The sequence below is a fragment of the Phascolarctos cinereus genome, unplaced genomic scaffold, assembly GCF_003287225.1.
Source record: "Phascolarctos cinereus isolate Bilbo 61053 unplaced genomic scaffold, phaCin_HiC Scaffold_1;HRSCAF=81, whole genome shotgun sequence".
In the NCBI taxonomy this organism is placed as follows: domain Eukaryota; kingdom Metazoa; phylum Chordata; class Mammalia; order Diprotodontia; family Phascolarctidae; genus Phascolarctos; species Phascolarctos cinereus.
In genome coordinates, this window is record NW_027555514.1 from 142,954,971 (window position 1) to 142,977,668 (window position 22,698).

At 42.1% G+C, this 22,698-nt stretch overlaps 1 protein-coding gene across 9 annotated transcripts in view; it reads left to right on the top strand.

Annotated features, from left to right (window-relative positions):
* ATXN7L1 (ataxin 7 like 1) overlaps window positions 1-22,698 on the top strand; it is a 258,320-nt gene that overhangs the window by 167,533 nt on the left and 68,089 nt on the right. The window contains exon 1 of one of the 9 annotated variants that reach the window (XM_020984572.2): window positions 5,682-5,863. The exons of 5 other annotated variants lie outside the window; for them this stretch is intronic. The gene's annotated coding sequence lies outside the window, so the exon portion shown is untranslated. Of the gene's footprint in view, window positions 1-5,681; window positions 5,864-5,995; window positions 6,104-6,394; window positions 6,503-15,873; window positions 16,078-22,698 lie in introns of those variants that run through there. 3 more of the 9 variants (XM_020984571.2, XM_020984570.2, XM_078154460.1) reach the window with 3 other exon arrangements.

The following is a 22,698-nucleotide window of genomic DNA, read 5'->3' on the forward strand; positions in this document are numbered from 1 at the left end:
CCAGGTTGGTCCTCTTGTGTTGCTAGTTCTATACTCCAGACTCATTCAACTTTTGGGCCAAGATGTGGAAATAGTTTCATTATGGAGAACTAGATGCTTAATATTCATTAAAATAGATCTTTTTGTCTGTGAGTCATAGTCCTCTGTTAGTCTCCATTTCATACATTTTTTATATTCTTGAATCATGGAAGATGGGGAACTCTATATTTTGTACTTATCAGATACACGATTCTCCCTACTGGAACTTTATTCCTTTATATGTAGAAGATGTTTCCCAACCCCATTATCCTTTGAGTCAATCCTAGTATCAGTATCTTAAATATAAATCTCCTTTCAGAGACACTAGAAATATAAGCAGTAAAATAAGTCATCTGCATGTGCCATGTAATCACAGTGTAATTTCAGAAGATCTGGGCAGAAGAGAAGGAATTTCTTTTTATTCTCTTCTTAATACATTTATATTCTAATTTGTATTGCATTAATCTAGCAACATGTTTTATCTTCTGCTACTCTGTTGTGTTATGCCATGCCTACCATGAAGCCATCTTTAATATTCCCATCCTGCTTCTTATAAAGGACCCCTTCCCCCTCAGACTACATTGTCTTTCATTTTGCAATTCCCTGATGTGTGCATTTTTTAAAATATAGTAATAGTGCTTTAAGGTTTGCAAAGTATTTTACCTACATTATCTCCTTTGGTCCTTGCAGCAATCCTAGGAGGTAGGTGTTATTTTTATCCCCATTTCACAGATGAGGAAATTGAAGCTCACAGAGGTTAAATGACTTGCCCATGGTCACATAGCTAATAAGTGTCCCAGGCAGGATTTGAACTCAGGTCTCTCTGACTCCAGGGTATCTAGGTGGCTCAGTGGATAGAGCGCTGGACCTGGAGTCAGGAACACCTTAGTTCAGATGCAGCCTTAAACACTTACTAGCTGTGTGACCCTGGGTGAATCACTTAATCTCTGTTTGCCTTAATCCTTTGTGCAAATCACTCCTGTATCTTTACCAAGAAATCCCGCTGAACAGTACTGGCATGCTGTGGTCTGCAGGGTCACAAAGAGTCAGGTACAAGTCAATGACTACACAACAATTCCGGTTTCAAGTCCAGCACTGTCTTTTGGTATGTGATTATTGGAGTGAATGTGTCACGTTATCTTTCTAGATTATAAACTCCATGAAGGAAGCACCAACTTTATCTGTCCCAGTGTCTAGCACAGTGCTGTCTGTACAGCAGAGCACAATATAAATGTTTGTCACATTGAATTCTGAGCTCCTTAACAACTGCCAGCAAGCACCCAAGTCCTAGTTTTCTTATTCATCAGAGCCTAGCATGGTGCATTAAGAGCAAATTTAGCAAATGGGTATTGGATTCATGCAGTAAGCAATTATTAAGCAGCTACTCTGTGCAAGACACTAGAGAGACTAAGATGAAAAAATAACCCAGTCCTCACCTTCCAGACATCTGTAATCTAATAAAGAGGATGAGAATGTGCACAAAAGTAAGTGTCATGCAAGGTAGAATATAACAAGGAGAGGTTCAGACAACATATGTTAAGAAATCTGAGGGAGGGGTGTAGGGACAGGATTCATGAAGGAGGATATGAGAGGGGTCTTGAAGAAGAAGGATTTCAACCATTTAAGGTGGCAGGTAGTGAATTAAAGGCATAACACACAGCCAGGAAGGTAACGAGCAAGATAAGATCTGGGAAGAGCTAATAGTCAAGTTTAGCTGGAACATAGAATGTATGAAGTCTAGAGGAAAATAAAGCTGGGAAAGGCAAGCTGGAGCCAGATTGTGGAAGGCCTTAGATTCCAAGCTATGGAGTTTATGCTTTATCCCATAAGCAGTACGGAGCCCCTGAAGGTGTGTGAGCAGTAATATAACATGCATAGATCCTACATTAGGAAGACAACACTGGCATCTGGCTGATAGAGAAATTGGAGAGTGGAAAGACTGGAAACTAGAAAAATCAAGGATTTACAGATTCCTGCCTTCTTTCTCACCAAATCCCACATTTAGTACCTTCAACCAGATAATTCCTATGGGTACCTAAGCATTTCTGGTCCTAATACTCAGCCCTTAGGTCCCCATATACCTAATTAGAGATGTCTGCTGTGACTCTGTACCATAAGTGCCAAGAAAAAATACTGAGACCTTGCAGAACTATAGATGTAGAATAGAGATGAAACCCCTTTCGCAGACTCCATAATGAGTTGTACACCAGCCAGCTGGGTCAGTAATTATGTCCTTGTAACATGGATGAGTTAGCATAGCAAGAGCAACCTCAGCTTAATCCATGCATTTTCAGTTGCAACTGTCACAGAAGTTGTACATGGATGATCGGACAGCAGCATTATATGGGAACACTGCATAAGGTGTTTTGTTGTGGTTGTGCTGTTGTTTTAACCAGGGGCTAGACCAAATGCCTCTTCTGCAATATGACTATTTATTTCAATTCTGCAGGTCTTTATTAAGCACCTGCTGTGTGACAGGCGTTATGCTAGGCATTTGATCCTAAAGCCAAAATGAAATTTTTCCTGACGTCAAGGAGCTAACATTGTAATGGGAAGATCTAACATGTATGCAGTTCAGCATATACAACATAATACAGTATCATTTCTAGAGGGACAGATTGCTAATAACTTTGGGAGGGATGGGGAAGAGGGAGCCAAAAATGGCTCTTATATAGGAAATGGTCTTTGAATTGTGGCTTGAAGGAGGCCAGAGAGTCTATCAGAGAGATATGAGAAGGGAGTGAATTACAGGCAGAGAGGACAGTTTATACACAAATACTAAAATGGGATATGGGATGCTATGTATGGGGAACAGCTAGCAGGCCACTTTAACTGGAATGGAGAATCATGAAGGGGGGAGGGGAGAGAATATGAAATAAGACAAGAAAAATCGGTGGGAACCAGATTGGAGAGGGCATGAAATGCCAAATAGAAGAGTTTGTATTTTGGGGCAGCTAGGTGGTGCAGGGGATAGAGCCCTGGCCCTGGATTCAGGAGGACCTGAGTTCAAATCCAGCCTCAGATACATAATACTTACTAGCTGTGTGGACCCTGGGCAAGTCACTTAATCCCATCGCCTAGCCAAACAAACAAACAAAACAAAACAAAGCAAAACCCCAAAGAGTTTGTATTTTATCCAGAGGCCATTAGGGAGCCATCGAAGATGTTTGAGTAGAGAGGGACAATGTGATCAGATTTGTGTTTTAGGAATACCAGTTTGGCAACTATATGGAGGGCTGATTGAAGAATAGAAAGTCTTGAAGCAGGAAAACCAATGAAAGGGTCTATTGCAATAGTCCAGGCAAGAGGTGATGAGGGTTTGTGGATAGAACAAGAACAAATGTGCATCTCCAAACATGAGACAAAGGTTCTTAAAATGACGAGTAACCAACTCTGTATTTCTGCATTTAATTTAAATGAACTAAGGAATAAAAAAAGCATTTATTAAATGCTTAATTTCCCAGATTCTTCTTAAATTAAGATTAAAAAGGAAATGGAGATTGGAACTAAGGATTGGTATGTAAGAGCACTGATCATATTGAAAAGGAAAAGGAAAATGTAGCAAACTGTACAATAAAGTTTATTCTGAATTTTAAACTGTAGTTCAAAACTGTATGAAGTTTATCGGCCATATGAGATAGGACAGAGGACATCAAAGGAGTAATCATTTGTAAATCCTCAATATCATATCCCTTGTGCTATCTTAGATGCTCATAATCTGGTAAGGAAGAGATATAGAGGCAGGGATTACTGAGAAGGTAAAGAGAGCTGTTGAGCCATTCTGTTGTAGAACAACTTGTGTCCTAGTTTAAGTGGACAGAGAGCTGGTCCTGGGGCTAGAAAAGACCCGAATTCAAGGTCAGCCTCTGCCACACACTGTCTGTATAACCCTAGGCAGATCACTCAAGCTCTAAGCACCCTAGGCAACTCTTAACTCTTAGGCTGCAGAAAGGTGCCAACATGCATTGATAGAAGGATGAAATCACAGGTCTGGTCTCTATCCCCTGTCCCAACACTGACTATAATAATATGAAAAAGGATTTGAGTACACAGAAAAGAAATGAATAATAGAAAACCTGTTACTGTGAGATTTTTCATTGTAAATCTTTTTGAATGTCAGAATTTTTTTTTAAGTATTAAGTTGTTTAGGGATATGTGTGTTTGTGTCATCAGTGTGTGAGGAGCAGAAAGTGTGTGAAGGGGAGTAATATGAAATAAGACTGAACAGGTAGGTGGTGCCAGATTGTGAAAAGCTTTAAATGTCAGGCTGTAGAGTCTGTGTTTTATCCTCGAGACAACAAGGAGCCGTTTATTTCATGTTGTAGAGCAAAGCACCCTGGACAAGAATCAGGACACCTAGTTCTGTCCCTGATTTTTTGTGTGACCCTGGGCAAATCACTTGACCTCTCAGGACCTTAGTGCCATTGCCTGGGAAATGGGGATAATGAAATATGTCATACCTATCCCACAGGGCTATTATAAGGATCAGATGAGAAATGCACTTAGAACGGAATTAAGCCTTATACCAGTGGCAATTGTTGATAGTTATTCTCCTGGATGGTGTAATGATGCTGAGGTTGACAAAAGCTCAGGAGCTGCTCTTCCTGAGAGTCAGGGTATGATGACCTGGTTCAGATTCAGCTAATTATCTTCTGCCTACCTGAGCCCCCTCTTCCATTCCCCAGAATACCCATAGAACTCCCCATTTCTTCAATCCCTCCCCCTTCCAATCCTTGTGGTTGCATGCAGTAGTTTTCCTTTGCTGTTCTGTGTGCTGTCAGACAGCTGTTGTAGTTGACTCCAGGGTGGCTCTGTTTCAGAGGCAAATGAAACGATTCCTATATATAGCATGTAATAAAATTTGGGTTGGTTTGGGAGGAAAGGTGCAGAGGCAGCCTAAGTTAATATTAATGCAGTACTAGTGATCCCAAGACTCAGGAGAGCCAAATTCACTCTCCTTTACCCTTGATAAAAAAAAAAGAAAGGAGGGGGGGATTTGGCCTGTAATTACAGTTTGATTTTTAACCCACCTTATTTCCACTTGCTCATCATTTTTCTCCAAATTTTTCCTTGGAGTGCAAATCTTTTTGTACCCATACCTAAAGACACTTTGTTTTTTATTTAGGAAGATTTAAGTTTAGATCTAATCAGCAATTTAAACCCCTCTCCTACTCTTTCTCCAGCCCAGTGGCACAATTTGAATGTAATTTTCCTACTACTTGAGTTCCTCCCCAAACTGGTAACCTACTTGACTCCCTAGAGGAAGAGCATTGGATGAATTCTCAGGGAAACTGAGCCTAAACCTCAAAATAAAAATAAAGGATCTAAGCAGCTTTCATATTTTATTTTCTCTTTGCCAGGGAAAATTTTAAAAAATTCTTTCGTTGGTAGAGAAGCAAAGAACAGTAATCTTGAGTGAAAAGAAGCCCTGTTCCTTTATTAACAAGGGGAAGGGGAAGCCTTGGACCAGATGTGGTGTGTAGGTCAGAGATGACTCAGTGGACACCCAGCTTCCCGGGCTGTTTGCTGTCTAGCTCCCTTCAGTGACCTTAATAGGTTGTGAAGCAAAGCACTGCTCTTGGATAACCCTTCTGGTTTCTTGGAAAATTCACCCCACAAATTCTTTTTCTTTCTTATGGAATGTCTTCTTCCAGTAACGCATGGCCATTTTCCAGGCTAGCAAAGCCAGCCTCTTGGGTGATTATATTTGCAGGATATCACCAGTAAATCTCTTCAAAAAAGATGCTTCAGGAAGCACCCAGCTCCTTCTGCTAATGACCACAACCCATCATGTGACATCTGTCCCTTCCCCACTCCGCCTCCCTCCACCCAGAAAAAAAAAGGAGTAAGTTGAAATTAATCTTTTATCTGTCTTCATTTACATTTCTTAGTGGGTGGTTAGGGGCTCTTTTGTTACTTCAATGTTTTGTGGTTTGGATTTTTTTTTCATTCTTGTTACTTATTTCAACTCGGGCTTGCACAAACAGTTAACACATGCACACGAGGCCAGGAGGCAGTTTTGGTTTTCTGCGCTGATGTTTTTCTTGGCTGGGGATCAGTTCTGTGAACTTCTGGTGTCCAACTGGTAGGACCTGAACGTCGGTGTTTAACAAGTGCCTGTAGTCAAAACACTTGGTGTGTGCGAGCGCTGAGCTGGGGTTGTAGCGGCCGCAGGTCACTCTTGGATTCCCGGGCAGCACTGCACACCCCTCGTCACGTCACGTCACGTCGCCCTGTTTTGTTTTGTCTTGTTTTCCGCGTGTGTGTGTATCTGTGTGTGCGTGTGTGTGTGTCTGTGTGTGTGTGTGTCTGTGTGTGTGTGTGTGCGCGCGGCGTATTGCTGCTGCTCAGGGTGGGGGTGGGGGCTTTTTTTTTCCCTTCCTTGTGACGGCATCCGTACTAATGCGAATCGCGTCAGGTTCCAAAAGTACAACATGTTTACAGCCGTCGTAGAATCAGATTAAGTTGGCAGCCTGAGTCGTTCGTAAGTGGTTTGAGTTTACATTTATTCTTCTTTCTAGCAGGATATTTTGCATAATTTTGCTGATCCTGTGTTATTTATAGACTTTTTTTTTTAAAGCAATAGGGATGCATGCTAGTTCCTGTTTCAGCTTCAGAAAGTGAAATCTGCCCTCCTTGCAGATAAATAAATGCAATGCCGGGACAGCAAAGTTACTTTTGCACTTGGTAGACATCCCAGTGATGTCATTCGACCTAGTCGTAGGGAGCAGGCTTTCCTCTCACTGGTGTTATCCGAAACCCTGATAATTGTCTTAGACTATTTGTTGTTTTTCCTGCCTCTATTACGAAAGGAAATGAAATGAAACTGATGATGCCGCTTCCTCTCCGGTCACTCTGTGAGGGGTGGATACAGCCTGGGAGGGAGGGAGGGGGTTTGTTGCCAAACCGTACTGCATCTGGATCTGGTTTATTATCGACGTCATCCAAGAAACCTGCTTCGTAGCCCAGAGAGCTGGTCATGGGGACTTGGTTTGATAGATTGGTGCAGAGGGCCTAATACAGAGCAGGTAGAAAGAGGGACCCTGTGTTTTTAAATTTGTCTTTACAAAAATGAAAGTGCTTTCAACGTGTTTGTTTAAAACAGACACAAAAACTGTAGGTGAAACAAGTGCCAGTTATAGCTGCAAGATGACATACTTTCCAGTCCATTATTTGTCCAAATTTCTGGCTCATAGGTAGTCTCTCGCTCTCTCGCTCTCTCGCTCTCGCTCTCTCTCTCTCTCTCTATCTCCTCCTCCTCCTCCTCCTCCTCCTCCTCCTCCTCCTCCTCCTCCTCTCTCTCCCTCTCCCCAATGCTAGGCATATTTTAAAACTCCAAACCAGAATTAGTTTTTGCATAATATTTACCAGAAGAGTAAGCTAAAAATTGCTCAGCTTTGCCCAGTCAGTAGCTGTGTAATTAAATTAGCTTTTGATAGTGTACTTTAAACATCCCTATCTCTCTGGTCTGTTCACTAGTGAAATTTGCATTGTTAAGTAGCCTGTTCATCAGTGTAATGATTTCTGCATCACAGGTTAATAGACCAGGATAACACTGTAAATGAGAGGAGACATTTCATTGTGCCTCTGGTTAAATATTGTAAACCAAACAAATAAAAAGGAGAGATGATAAGTATAAATTTAGACTGTGTAGAAGATCATCTGATTATGAAATCTGAACTGATAAAAATCATTTGGTCACAAACAGTTACCAGTCCCTCCCCCTTTGAATCCAAACTGAGCCCAAAACTACAGTGGAAAGTTGAAACTGGCTACAAAGTCCCACATTAAGCTGATCCTGAAAGTGTTTATTTTTCCCATTTTTAGAAAATAGTATAAGTGACAAATGGAAAAAATTGAGTTGAGCCCAAAACTCTTTTTATTGTAATTTGAGAAAAATAGCAAGTGAATACTGAAAGATTTTCCTGGCCATCTTCTCTTGTTCTTATGTATTTAAATTGGCCAAACTGGCCTGCCTAGTCAGCCTTGGGAAAGGAGACCTAGTCATTTGCCAGGCTATCTATCATCTCTGACCCTTGTTTGCTAAGGCCTTTACTCTTTGCCACCTGATATCCTGAGTAATTTTTCAGCCTCTTCATGGTGATGTGCGCTGCAAAATGGTAGGAAATTACTGGGAGTATCTGGCAAAACAAATATTTTTTGAGTGATTGATTGAAATTTCTGGGCCAATTAGCAACAGTAGGTGTTAACTATGTAAATGGCTCTCCCCGTTCTCTGCCTCCATTTACTCCACCTCCCTCTACCCCACTAAGGCCAGGTGCTGGTATGACTTGTGCTCAAGGCTGATCCTACAGCCTGAAGGTGGTGTTTTGGGGGAGAGGGATTTGGAGGGAAGTAGGGGTTCGGGGAGCTTTGATACAATGGAAAGACCACTGGCTCCAAAGTCAGAAGACGTGGATCAAATTTTACCTGATACTACCTGTGTGGCTGTGGGTTAACCATTTAATTTCTCAGAGTCTTAGTTTCCTGCGAAATAAGAGTGCTAACTGGATGGCCGCTGAGGGCCCTTTGACCTCTAAGATCTATGGTTCTTTGGATTCCATTGTGTCTATATAGCTCATTGAGAGGGAGGTATAGAGTCTTGGATCTAGAGTCCCATTGAAGTTTATTCATATTCCTTGAACTGAGGGGACATGTACAGTGATTGTTCATTGGATCATTTTCGTTGGGAAGATTTTGATCATCTTTTAATACTTTCGTTAGTTTCAATTTATTTGTATTTTATGTTTATTATTTTTATATTTTAAAACAGAAGTCGACTTACTGCAATTTTAGTCATTGAGCATAGAATTAAGATTCCTGAATATTTATAGAACTAAAGTTCAAGGTTTATTTTTCTCTGTGACTTGCAGCATGTCAGATCACCACTCAGCCTCAAACCCCAACCTGGGACAGAGGATAGTGCCATCAGAGAAGGGAGCATTGCTCACTCAGAGCTTCAAATCCAAACTATATTGGTAATATATTCATAGATCTAGAGCTAAGAAGGGGACAGAAACAAGCATTTATTAAGCACCTACTATGTGCCAGGCACTGCTTAAGCTTTATCCATTTGATCCTTACAACAACCCTGGGAAGAAGGTGTTGTCATAATGCCCATTTTACAGTTGAGGAAACAGATTAAATGATATGCTCAGATTCACACAGTTCATAAGGGTCTGTGGTCAAATTTGAACTCAGGTCTTCCTGATTCCAGGCCCAAGTCTCTATCCCCTGCCCCAGTAGCTCACTGGAAGGGAGCTTAGTTATTTATACCCTTTGGGGAGAAGCCAAAATGCTATAGGGTATGTAGTTTAGTTTTTAACTTAAAGTAAATTTAATTTTTATTAATTTAACAATCATTTATTAAGGCATTTATTAAGCATTGCAGTGCCAGACACTTCTTTGTGGATTGCATGTTAACTTAGTTTTTAAATGTACTATTGTCTATGTTTATTGTATTTTTATTTGTTTTGTTAAGTATTTCCCAATTACATTTTCCTCTGGTTGGGACCTCCCCATACCTATGGGGCTCAGCAGGGCCGAGTGACTTGGCTGTGGTCATGGCTATATCAGACTCAGAACTTGAATACAGGTCTGCTATTCCACCCCCATTATGCCATACTGCCTCAGCAAACCTTAAAAGTGCTTTATAAATATCAGTTATTATTCTATAAATAATCAACAAACATTCATCACAAGCTTGCCATGTGTCAGGTACTTTGCTAAGAGCTGGAGATTTTTTTTTCCTAACCGAACCTGTGATTTACCTATGGAGCTCTGTAGTGAAGAACTCCTTCTATCAATGCACATTGGCACCTGCTCTGAAATTTATAGTCCTAGAGAGTTGTCAAGGACGTTCAGAGGTTAAGTGACCTCCTCAAGGTCCCGGGGCCAGCTGGGACTTGAAGGCAGCTCTTCCTCATTGTACTGCCAGTTTTCTATCCACTATGCCACACTGCCTCAAACTCTACAAAAAAGCAGTTCCTGTTTACTGAAGACCAGGGATTCCAGAGGTACTCATTTTAAAGATCCGAGGATCTTTAAAAGGGGGGCACCAATTGCTGAGGTAACTTTTACATTCTTCTTGACACACCTAAGGCACTGTCTACTTCATTAGTACATTTGAGGAAGAAGGGTGGAGTAAATTACCAGGCAGAGCAAGTTACCAGAACATCTTCATGTCTTTATCATAGCTTTCATACACACATACCCCCATCAGAAGGCATTTAATGAGGATACACACACACACACACACACACACACACACACACACACAGCCCTCTCACCATGCCTGGCACATAGTAGGTGCTTGATAAATAGTTATTGACAGGGGCAGCTAGTTGGTGCAGTAGATGGAGCTCTGGCCTTGGACTCAGGAGGACTTGAGTTCAAATGTGGCCTCAGACAGTTGATACTACCTGTGTGGCTCTGGGCAAGTCACTTAACCCTGATTGCCTCACCAAAATGCAAAAAAAATAAATAAAAACAAAAACTTATTGATATGACAAAACTGTTGTTAATTTAACAATCATTTATTATAACATTTATTGAGTACTGTAGTGCCAGACACTATGCTAAGCAGTGGGGATACAAAAAGAGGCAAAAGACAGTGCCTGACCTCAAGGAGCTTACAGTCTCATGGGGGAGACGACATGCAAGCAAATATATACAAAATAAGCTTCATACAGGATAAATGGGAAGTAACTAATAGAAGGAAGATATTTCATGGCATCTTAGTGTGCCTGGTATCCCAGAACTCTGGCCATTCTAGGCATAGGGTAGGACCCTTAATTTTCCTCTGCTTCTCTTTTCTCTTGTATTTAATGAGAAATTAATTTTCAAAATTAATTCAAGGGCCTTCCTGCTCTGGTGCTCTTCAAAAAAACCGTAGTCTACAATTCTAGATTTTCTGGATTGAGTTGGTCCAGAAATGGCAAATTGTCCCAAGCTGTTGGGTGAACTTTAGTGATTTCAAATAATTTTAGTTATTTTCAGTGGAAAAAGCCCTGGATTCAGAGTCAGAAGATCTGGATTTGAATCCCAGACATAATAAAATAACTTAACTCCTCTGAGCCTCCATTTCCTCATCTTTAAAATATTCATACCACATACCTCATCGGACTGCTTTGAGGAAAGTGCTTTGCAAACTGTATTACATCATTATGTAAAGGACAATTATTACTTTTTTTATTTATTTTATATAACAGGTCATTTAAATGGTGATAAAGCCTGCTTTCTGAAGAAAAAGAAGCTAGCCAGTAGTGTAGCCCTAAGTTATCTTTAGTGAGTTCTGTTGTAGTTTTAGGATAGTGCCATCAAAGCAGTCATTTTAGAGGGAATATGCTAGTAGTAAGTTGGAAATAGCTGGATCATGGAAATGGCTAAGTGTCTCAGTCAGTCATCAAGAGTTTATCAAGTGGGGGGCAGCAAGGTGGTACAGTGGATAGTGGATAGAGCACTGGCCTTAAAGTCAGGAGGACCCCAAGTTCAAATCCAGCTTCAGACCCGGATTACTAGATGTGTGACCCTGGACAAGTCACTTAACCCCATTGCCTAGCCAAAAAAAAATGGGGCTTGTCAAGTGCCACTATGCGCACTGGGGATACAAAGAAAGGCAAAAGACATTCCTATCCTCAGGGAGCTCACAGTCTAATGGGGGAGATAACAAGTAAACACTTATGTACAAACAGGATAGATAGATGGATGGAAAGATAACTATCTTGTACATAATTGTACATATATGCACACACATATACATACATATATTATGTGTATATATAGATACATAACAAATTGGAGATGATTTCAAGGGGAAGGCATTAGAATTAAGGGGGATTGGGAAAAACATCTTGAAGAAAGTGGTATTTTAGCTGAGATTTTAAAGAGGCCAGGGAAACCAGGGGGTAGTGATAAGGAGAGAGAACATTTCAGGCATGAGGGGCAGCCAGAAAAAATGCCCAAAGCTGGGATAAGTGTCTTGTTCAAGGAACAGCAAGGAGGCCAGTGCCACTGGGTCACAGAGTTTGTGGGGGTAATTAAGGTGTAAGAAAACTGGAAAGGTAGGAGGGGGCCAGGTTATAAAAGGCACTGAATGCCAAATAGAAAAATTTGTTTGATCTTAGAAGTACTAGAGAGCCTTTGAAGTTGATTGAATTGGTGGGGGTGGTTTACATGGTCAGACCTACACTATAGGAAGAACAATTTTAAAACTGAGTAGAGGTCTTTCCCTGACAGGATTTCTTCTGCTTCCCCCCCAAACCTCCCCACCCCTATTTACACTGTTTTCCTCTGGTATCTTTCTGGGAGTCTCAGAATAGCTCCCTCTCCTACTTTAATAATATTTGGCCATTGGCATGTGCAGCGAAGCCCCATCAACAATTATTTTTCACATTTCTCCTTAGTGTTCATTCCTCTTACCATAGATAGATATAGGGAAACTGAACTGACCAAGGTAGAGACAGAAGAAATTAGCCATTTATTGGTTTCCAGTCTAATTGCTGTTCTTTTCCCACACCAGATGTGGCAGAGCAAGGGCATCCATTTCTTACTCTCCCTCCTCTCCTGCTGGGGTAGGGGGGACACCTCATTGCTAGCTTTCTGGTGCCAACAAGATGTCCTCTGACAGCCTTTGGAGAAATCCCTCTGACCTGTTCCACAGATAAATCAGTAAAGCAAGGGGGGGGGGCAGGCTCCTCTCTAATCATCCATACATCCCGAGTGAGATAAAAAGGTGGGTTTCCAAGAGATTTGTGCCAGGCCTGTCGAAGCGGGGACATCCTGTCACTCTGAAATCAGACAGGTACAGTGGGGCTTTCAGCCAGGGCTTTTCTGCTGACTATTGTTCCAGCCCCGGGAGTTTAACAAGGTGATGACAGAAGGAAAATACACCACCAGGTTTACTCAGCATGATTTAGGGGAGAGTGGGGGAGGAAGGAAGGGAAGAAGATGCAGAGGAGAGATCCATTACCCATCATAGACCAGTGCCCTGTTTTGGCTTGAGATGGTAGAGACAGCAATTACTATTGAGAAGAGAGAAACAGAAATTTGCTCCTTTGTGGTCAGTTTCACTGTTCTATCCTGAAAGCCCCTTTCCTTCTGACAGTCCAAATATTGATTCTTCTTTGGATTTTACCCATGATCTCTGTCTGTAGACATTGTAGTTCTTAGTTGGTTTTAATATGCATATTTTCTTGCTGCCTGAGAGGATGGTCTGGCCTCAAGGATGAAAAAATGCAGGCTCTTGAGGTAGATTCATTGAGTTCACCTTTGACTTGACTCATTCATTCATTCATTCATTCATTTGACAAGTATTTACTACATACCAACTGTATGTCGAATGTTGTGCTAGGCAATAAGGACAGCTCCAGTAGTTGCATAAAGACATGCTCCCTATGCTGTGTAAACTTAGCTCCTAACTTGGAAGACTATTAATACACAGATAAAAAGGTGAGTAACAGGATGGGCCAGTGCCCAGAGGAGTAATTAGAACAGTGAAGAGGAATTCTGTTAGGAAAAGATAAATATGGACTGAAGTTCTCTGGAAGACCTCCCGGATGAGGTGGACTTAAGCTGGATGTTGAAGGATTGGTAGGATAGGGGACAGTGGGGAGAAAGGAAAAGAGCATTCTGTTTGGGAAGAGTGAGTGGCATGAAGGAAATGGAGGATTAGAATTGGAAATCAGAAGTTTCTTTTCTGAGAAAAGTGAGAGCAGCCTAGCTGGAGGAGGGGGAGGTAGTGAGAAATAAACATGGTTGTATTAGCAAAGTGGGACCAGAATATGGAGAGCTTTATATGCTAGGATAATATGTGGGCTCTATCCTTTATGCATTTGGAAGGCATCAAAGATTTTCTGAGCAGTGGAGTGAGGATAAGATTGGTATTTTGGAAGATTCATGTGTTAGTGTATATAGGATGAGTTGAAAGTGGGAGAGAAACTGGAAGAAAGGAAGCCAGAAGGTTGTTTCCATAATCCAGGTGTGAGTCAGAATTGGAAAGAAACTGAGTAGTAGAGATTTCAAAGGAAAAAACTGAGAGAGATAAGGGATGAATTAAAAGGAAGAGTCAGTAGTTGGAAGTTTTAAACCTGAGGAAAAAGTGGTGCCATAGATAGAAAAAGTGAAGTTAGCCAAGAGCGTCTTACGTCAATTTTCCCATTTCAACAAGGGGAGAAAAAAAGGTACCTCAGTTTTCCCATTGTACAAGGAAAAAAAAAGACTGTGTTTGGTGTTCAGTATGAAAGTTTGAGGTCCTCAGAAGTAAATACTATGTAAATATTTCACTCTGTTATCTTAATCTACTTGTTGGCGCAGAGTTTAGGGGGAGGGGTTTTATTAACTCTTTATTACCCAAATACGTGGGCCAGAACAAAATGGCTTGGGAATGGGGGTGGGGAGAGAAGATAATCTGTCTACTCGGTACTCCTAACACTAGGCCAGCTGGTGGCATCCAGAGGTGTGGGATGCTGGCCTTGGGATAGGGCTTCGCCTTTTCTCCTCCTTCCCCACTGTCCCAGCCCCTTCATAGCACACGTTCAGCCCTCTCTTCAGAGCTACTGACAAAGCTAGTCAGTTTGGGTCTGGAAAGACTCTCGAGTGACTCACATGCCAACTGTCCTTGCCTTTGCTCTGTCTTTCTTCTAATTATTGCAGCATTGCAACACATGCTCTAATTGACAGTCCCCATGGGGAGAAGCTGGTCTTGGAAGAAAAATTCCTGTCAGTTCTTTGCCCTGCATAGGCAAAGCTCAGTGTATGTAACCTGGCTCTGAATTGGTGACCCAGAAGCCATGTTAGTGTGTGGCTCCTTCTACCTGAGCCCTCAGGGAGTAGATTCACTCTGGCATCCTTGGAAGTGATGGTGAGCTGGGCGGGCTCCAGAGGGAAGAGAAGGTCACTCCTCCTTATTCTGATTAAATCCCTTCCAAAGAAATGGAATTTGTGGAAACAAGCTCTTCTTCACGAGCCAGCACTGAGAGACCTCTAGCCATAAACTGATTAATTCTCCTTGTGAATTTCTTTGCCGGAAATTTTTACCCCAAGTCTAAAGCAAGGAAAGGGAAGAGAAATCCAGACATATACCAATCATATTCTGCACATTTCACTAGAGATTTAACTCTGTGTGGCCCTATGGACTTTTCAAGGTTAGGGGTTACCATCTGCCCCGAAGTAAAAGAAGCAGAAAACCTTGTGATTGGGAAGAGTGATCTCCCCCCTCCCCTCTGAAATTCTGCCTCAGAGATTCTTTCTTGGCTTTGGATCTTAATAATTCCCTATTAAAATGGAAATGTCCCTGGAGCAGGATGTTAGACATTACTGGTTGTTTACTACTGAGAGAGCAAAGAGCTACTAGAAGGAGACCTAAAGTAAGTGAAGGAAGAAGTGTTGGGTGAAGAGAGCACCAAAGTCAAACTTCACGTTTTTTACTGTTTTGTAGGGATAGTGAATAGTGCTTAGGACTTAGTGTCAGAAGACTTGAGTTCAGATCCTCCCTTGGACATTTAGTAGCTGTGAGACTCAAGGGCAATTCACTTACCCTCCAAGTGTGCCTCAGTTTCCTCATCTGTAAAATGGATGTAACAGTAACACCTACCTCACCGGATAGAATGAGTTAATGTATGTAAAATGCTTTGCAAACCTTAAAGCTCTACAAAAAAGCTACTACATACACTCATTCCCCCCACCTCCACACCCCCAACCAATCTATTGTGAGAATGGATGCGTGCTCCTAATAGGCCTTATCCTGGAAATGCTACCACCTTTGTTGTTGATTAGCATAAAAATTGACCTAATGAGGCTGGATCCCTGAATCTTTGGTTTTTCTTACAGTTCTAGAATGTTTTTTGTCTGGACCTAATTTCCATTGATAAGAAAACTCCCTCTACAAATGCAGATCTGCAGATGTTCTGCAATTTATAGTCTTAAATATGGGCACGAAAAGGGGACTTGCTACAATCAGAAGAAGCGAGGAAGAAGGGACAGCAGAAAGCAATTAAGTGCCTACTATGTGGCAGACCCTGGTACTTGCTTTGCTCATTTGATCCTCAGAACAACCAGGAGGTAGGTGCTTATTATTATCTCCATTTTACAGTTGAGGAAACTGAGGCAGACACTGTTTAAGTGGCTTGCCCAGGTCACAGGGCTAGTAAGTGTCTGAGGCTGGATTTGAGCTCAGGTGTTTCCGACTCTAGGCCCATCTGTATCTAAAAGTATCACTTAGCTGCTTTCAACTAGGATTTGGGGGCCTCAAAGCAGATAAACCTTATCTATGAGGCCTGCTCTCTATCCACCAGGAACCTGAGTGATCGTACAATTATAGTCATCTAGTCCATATCCCCATGCTGAGGTCCAGAGAAATCACTTGCCCAAGGTCACACAGTTAACAGGTGATAAAACTGGTATTGGAACGCAGATCTTCTGAATTCAAATTCAGGTTTCCTTCCACAGGAAGAAACTGAATGTGAGTGGTCTGCTTAAATTCTTAGCAAAAAGTATCATGCAGAAAATACTTTTAAAATGATCGTAATAACAATAATAATAATTAATACTACTACTGCTACTACTATTGCTAGCATACCCTGTTGGGTATAAAAAAATGTTTCTGTCAAAATGCATGGGCCCCTAAGGATAAGAGGAGAGATTGTAAAGCGACAAAGAGGAGAAAGCATTGGGTCAGAATCATTAGGTTTTTTTGATCTGTGGAAATTAATTGCCATAAAACAATGACAGCTACAAATGTTGTCTAAGATTGCAAGACTGCCTAACCAAACTTCATGTGTGTGACTCTGCTTAGCACAGTGCCTGGCACACAGTGTGGTAGGTAGGGGCTTAATAAATGCTTATTGACTGACTGCAAACCGCAGTCAGGCCTGCCAGGATCAGGAAGCAGCCCCAGCCCCCTGCTTTTCGTGTGCTTCTCTATATCTGCCCAGAAGATAGAGAGAGATGAAGGGCACCTGGAAGAGAGTGAGTTGTGGCATTTTCTGGTCTACTTGGGGTGTCTTAAGAGGGAGGCAGTGTGGTCTAACAGGTCATCGAACTGGGCTGAGAGCCAGGAAACATCCCTAATGAGCTGTTACTTAATTTCTCAAGGTCTCAGCCTCCTCAGCTAAAAGGCAAACACTGTCCCACTGGGGGGGATGCTATGTTGTATGAGTGAAGTGTTTCTTTGCTTTGTCTAACAGGATTGTTTGGGGCCTGCCAAGGTGTGTTGACAAGAGAGCCTGCCAGTCAAGACATTCAGCTATCTTAAGTGTTCAGTCAGCAATTAGGAGCTACTGTGTTAAGTGAGGCCATTCCTAATTGGTGGGCTGGAGCTCAGACAGACTTGGAAAGCAAGGTGGATGACCTTGAGAGGTCTGAAGCAAGAGAGTGAACCTAGACCAATCTATTAAGACAGCCAGTGGCTTCTCTAGGGAGGGTCTTTTGGCCTTGAATGGGATGTGGAATGTGGATGTGGAAATGTTTTAAAGCACCTTTTTTGCACCTCCAGAAACCTTTCCTAATTGCCTTACCTCTCAGTAGTCAGGTGCATAGGTCATAGTACACTAATCTACATTTATTTATATATTTCCCTGGGGTGTCTTTTTTTTTCTCTATCTCTGATTGTGTTTTCTTTAGATTATGGGAGTCCTTGAGGGAGAGGGTTTTCTTTCTATATTATCAGTCCATAGGCTCCCACCCCAGATCCTGCACTATGAACATTGGTTAAATGTTGTTGATTACAAGACTGACTGACTGATAGATTGGGAATGATAGCTTTTCAAGCAGGGAGTGATGGATCACAATATCCATCTTTTTCACTATACAAAGGAGAAGGTAACCTAGAAAGAAAAAAAAAGGTAGGGGTGTGCCTACTATTTTCCAGGGATGGTCTTGTTTCCCTAAGGCAAAGGCAGCCACCAGCACATGTGTGTGACTAGATTAATGCCCCAACAAGGACATTGAAAGCAAGATGACAGTTGATAGAATACTTCCAACCTTACGGATTTTTAGCTTTTTCCTTGCCCAGAGTTAAAGAGAGAAAATAAACTGAGAAAGTCCAGCTGAGAAGCATTGTTCTCATTGGCATAATTTAGACCTTTTTCTTTGCTGCTGCTGGCACATGGAAGGAGGTGTTGACTGAGTACAGCCACACCCTAAAGTACTTTAAGACAACTTCCTGTTTTCAAGTGCCAGAAAGCACCCACAGAGAATAGAAATGGTTCTGTCCAGGAGAGTTCAGCAGCAGACAAAAGCATGTATTGGGCAGAAGGCCTTGGGATGTTCTCGACTTCTTGTTCCTCGTGGAGTTGAGTTTCTCCTGACTGGAGACTATAGGAAATAGAAGTACCTGTTTTCTTACGAGATGATGTCAAACTAAATAATAATTTGTTGTTCAGTTGTCTCAGTTATGTCTGACTCTTCATGACCCCATTTTGGGGTTTTCTTGGCAAAGATGCTGAAGTAGTTTGTCATTTCCTTCTCCAGCTCATTTTACAAATGAGGAACTGAGGCAAACAGGGTTAAGTGACTTGCCCAGGGTCACACAGCTAGCAAGTGTCTGGGGTCAGATTTGAACTCAGGAAGATGAGTCTTCCTGATTCCAAGCCTAGTGTCTACCCACTGCCCATAAATAATAATAGCTAATATTTATGAGGGATCTTAAAGTTTGCAAAGTGCTTTACATATCTTAATTGAAACAAGTTGCCACATTCAGATATGGCTCACTTTGCTTAATACGTGTGCTCTCAGGAAGCTGTGTTTGTATTAAATTCTTGTAAATTTAATCATTTTAAATTCACTCCAGAAGCTGGCTTTTTTTCTTTTAAGTTATGCTGACTGATTTCATCTGAGTAAGGAGCTTCTGATAAGAAATCCTCTGCAAGGGCAGCTGGGTCGCACAGTGGATAGAGCACTGGCCCTGGAGTCAGGAGGACCTGAGTTCAAATCCAGCCTCAGACACTTACTAAGTATGTGATCCTGGGCAGGTCACTTAACCCTGATTATCCACCCCCCAAAAAAAAAAATTCCCTGTAGCAGTCCATGCTTTGCAATGGACTTTGCAGTGGTCATTCAGTCCATAGGTGTCTGAGGGAAGACTTGAACCTAGGTCTTTCTAACGCATAGGCAAATTAGTGCCTTCTGTGCTGCCAGCAGCTGCTTCCTGCCCGAAGTGCTGCTCCCTCTATGTGTCTGGCTCTCCAGGGAGCAGGGAGTTCTTAACCTGGGGTGCACAGACATTGGGCGCCTATAGATTTCAGGGAGTCCTCGAACCTGGGTGGGGAAAAGAAAGTACATCTTTATTTTCACTGACTTTTGTTTTCCTTTGTAATCTTCTGTATTTTGTTTTATGCATTTAAAACTTCTGTTCTGGAAAAAGAATTCGTAAGTTTCTGTAGAAGCGGTTAGGTGATTCAGTGGAGAAGAATCTCTGGGCCTTAAATCAGGTAGATTTGAGTTTAAGTCCCTCCTTCGACACATATGCTAGGGAAGTCACTCTGCCTGGGTCAGTTTCCTCATTTGTAAAATGGAGAAAATAACTACACCTGCCCCCCAGAGTTATTATAAGGACAAAATCAGAGAATATTTCTAAAGTACTTACTTGTCACAAGGCGTGTAGTAGGAAAGGGCATTTTCCTATGACATCCTGCTAAAGCATCTACTGTGGGTCAGATACTGTGCTAAATACTGCTTACAAATATTATCTCATTTGATCCTCACAATAACCACGTAAGGTAGGTGCTGTTATTATCCCCATTTTACAGTTGAGGAAACTAAGGCTGACAGATTTCGTGACTGCCCAAGGTCACATAGGTGGGGAGTGTCTGAGAATGGATTTGAGCTCGGGTCTTCCAGACTCTAGGCCCAGTGTTCTATCCGCTGTGCCAGCCAGCCCCCTCGAAGCACTTAGGTAACAGCTTCAGAATTTGATGTGACATCGGAGAGAAATTTGGGATAGAAGTAGGGAGAGTTTTTCTCTTAGTCAACCTTCAAGGCATTTTATGGATCTTTTTTTTTTTCATTCAGTCACTCAGCAAACCTTTATCAAGCACCTGCTATATGCCAAATTGGGAATACAAAGAGAAACACAGAATAGTCCCTTCCTCAGGGAGCTATTGCACCTCCCGTTGGAGGAGCCAATATGAATATATGAAAATAGTATATCAAAATATGGTTGTGTTTTTGGCAAAACCTGTAATTCCATTGGTTTAGGGCAACTGGGTAGTGTAGTGGATAGGGCCCTGGGCTTGGAATCAGGAAGACTCCTCTTCATGAGTTCAAATCTGGCCTCAGACACTTATCAGCTGTGTGACCCTGGGCAAGTCACTCAACCCTGTTTGCCTCATTTCCTCATCTGTAAAATGAACTGGGGAAGGAAATAGCAAACCACTCAAGTGTCTGTGGCAAGAAAACCCCAAATGAGGTCACAGAGAGTTGGACGTGACCAAAAATAACAACAATTATACCCGTAAGAGGTGATGAGAGTACCTGAACTACATGGTAGTCATGTGTGAATGAAGAGAAGAAAATGGACACGTGAGAGATTTTAAATTTGGAATCTTGGTAACTGATTGATGTGTGGGGGGTGGAGGAAGAGTAAAGAGCTGAATATTACTTGGACCTGGGTGACTAGAAGGAAGGTGAGGGAAGGAGGAAACAAAGGAACGAAGGAAAGAAGGGCCCTTGAAATAAGGAAGTCAAGAAGGGGGATGAGTTTGTGCGAAAACTCAGTGAATTTTGTTTTGGTCATGCTGACTGAGGTGCCTTATAGGGCATCCATTTCAAAATGTCCGATAGATAGTTGCTAATACAGGGCTGGAGCTCAGAACAGAAACTAGGGCTGGATACATAAATCTGGGGTGATCTGCATACAAGTGATAATTAAACCCATTCGAGTTGATGAGGTCACCAAATGAGAGGTCACCAAGTGAGGAAGCAGAGAAAGAGAAGAGGGGAGCCCAGGACACAGCCTTAGGGTAAACCCCACAATTAGTGGGGAGGGATATAAATGATGATCCAGCAAAACAGACTGAGTGGTCAGACAGGTCAGATAAAGAGACAGTATTCTGGAGAGAAATGTCATTAGAGTCAAATGCTGCTGTAGAGGGCATATATTTAGAGCTGGCTAGAACCCTAGGGGCCATCAAATCCAACCCCTTTGATTGCTGATGAAGAAACTGAGGCCAAGAGAGGTCAGATGAGTTTCCCAGGTTTAAATAGCTAGTGTTTGAGGCAGGATTCAAAGCGGTTCTCCCTGACTCCAAATCCAGATGTCAAGAAGGACAGGATCAGTTAAAATATTTTACCCTGTGAAGCCTCAACCTACCTATTCTTCTCTGAAGACTTAATGCCTCTATTACTTAATAAGAGATGGTTTCGTGACACTTTCCAGATTTCTAGGGACTAAGATTTGGGGGCTAGTTTTAACCATGCTGTGTGAGTAGAGAGCTTAAAAGAAAAAAAAATCAGAAGTGGCCAGCATTGCACATACTTAAGCCGCAGTGGTACCTGCTGATAAAATTCAGATGTAGGCTAATCCAGTGGGGGGGGGGGAGTAGGAAGGGGAAGGGAATTGAACTCCATCTTGAGAAGATTAAGCCACTTAGATATTAACACCTTGCCACCTGATCTCTCCTGCAGTCCTTCTAAGACTTCTGAGAAAGGCTTGATGTTATAAAGAAGACTGAGGCTACTGTGGCATTGGACCACAGATAACTTTGAACCCTCCTTCATTCCTCAGAGACAGGGCAGTTTTGTAGTCAAAATTCTTGATGGGGAATGTCAAGAAACCTTTAGGAGAGTGGAAGAAGAGCCTGTGGCTGAGCCCCTCGGGGGCTGAAACCTCTCTCCTTTACTTCTGGGAGAGAGGATTAGAGTCCCTGGTCTGCTTTCCTCCCAAGGAATAGTAACTGATTATGACATCGGGATGGGTGGCTGCAGCCCTAGGCTGTTCTCTCCTTTCTTTGCTGGTTTTTCACAGGTTCATTCTGGTTAGTGATGTGTTTCGAAAGTGAAAATTTTGCTGTCATTTTCCCTTTTGGCTACCTTTGGTTGTCATGGGGACAGAGCCATCAAGACAAGGAAAACCCCAACAGAGCTTTAAGACTAAAAAAGAATTGGACTAATTTCAGGAGCCCTGGGAGGGCATCAAGGCCAAAAAAATAAAAAATGAAGCCAGCGAGTATGGAGCCTCTTCTTTTTGTGAAAATGCAGCTGTCTGTGGGAGGGGTAATAATAATAATAACTTCAAGAGTGATTCCTAATTCTATAGTGTTGGGGTTTACAAAGCACCTTCAGCACTCTGTAAAGGAGGCAGTCTGAGTGCTGGGATCCCCCTTTTACTCATGGTAGGTAGCAAACCAAGCTGTTATTAGTCACAACTTCTTTGGGCCTCAGATTGCTCGTTTGTCAAATGAGAGGGTTGGAACAGATGATCTCGAAAGTCCCTGTTAGCTCTAAAGCCTCTGCCCATGACCATGCTCTTCACTTTAATGTGGCTTTAATGTGGCTGATAGAGAGAAAAGGCAGCTTGAATACATTGAGATTCTTGGGAATTCTGTGGGAGGAGATGTCACCAGGGAGCATGAGTTGGCCTGCCTCCCAGTTTTGCTAGGGAGAATTTTTACCATGTTTTACATGGTAGGGGCAGTTTGGCTTAGAGGAGAGAGAGCTGAACTTGAACACAGGAAGACCTGGGCA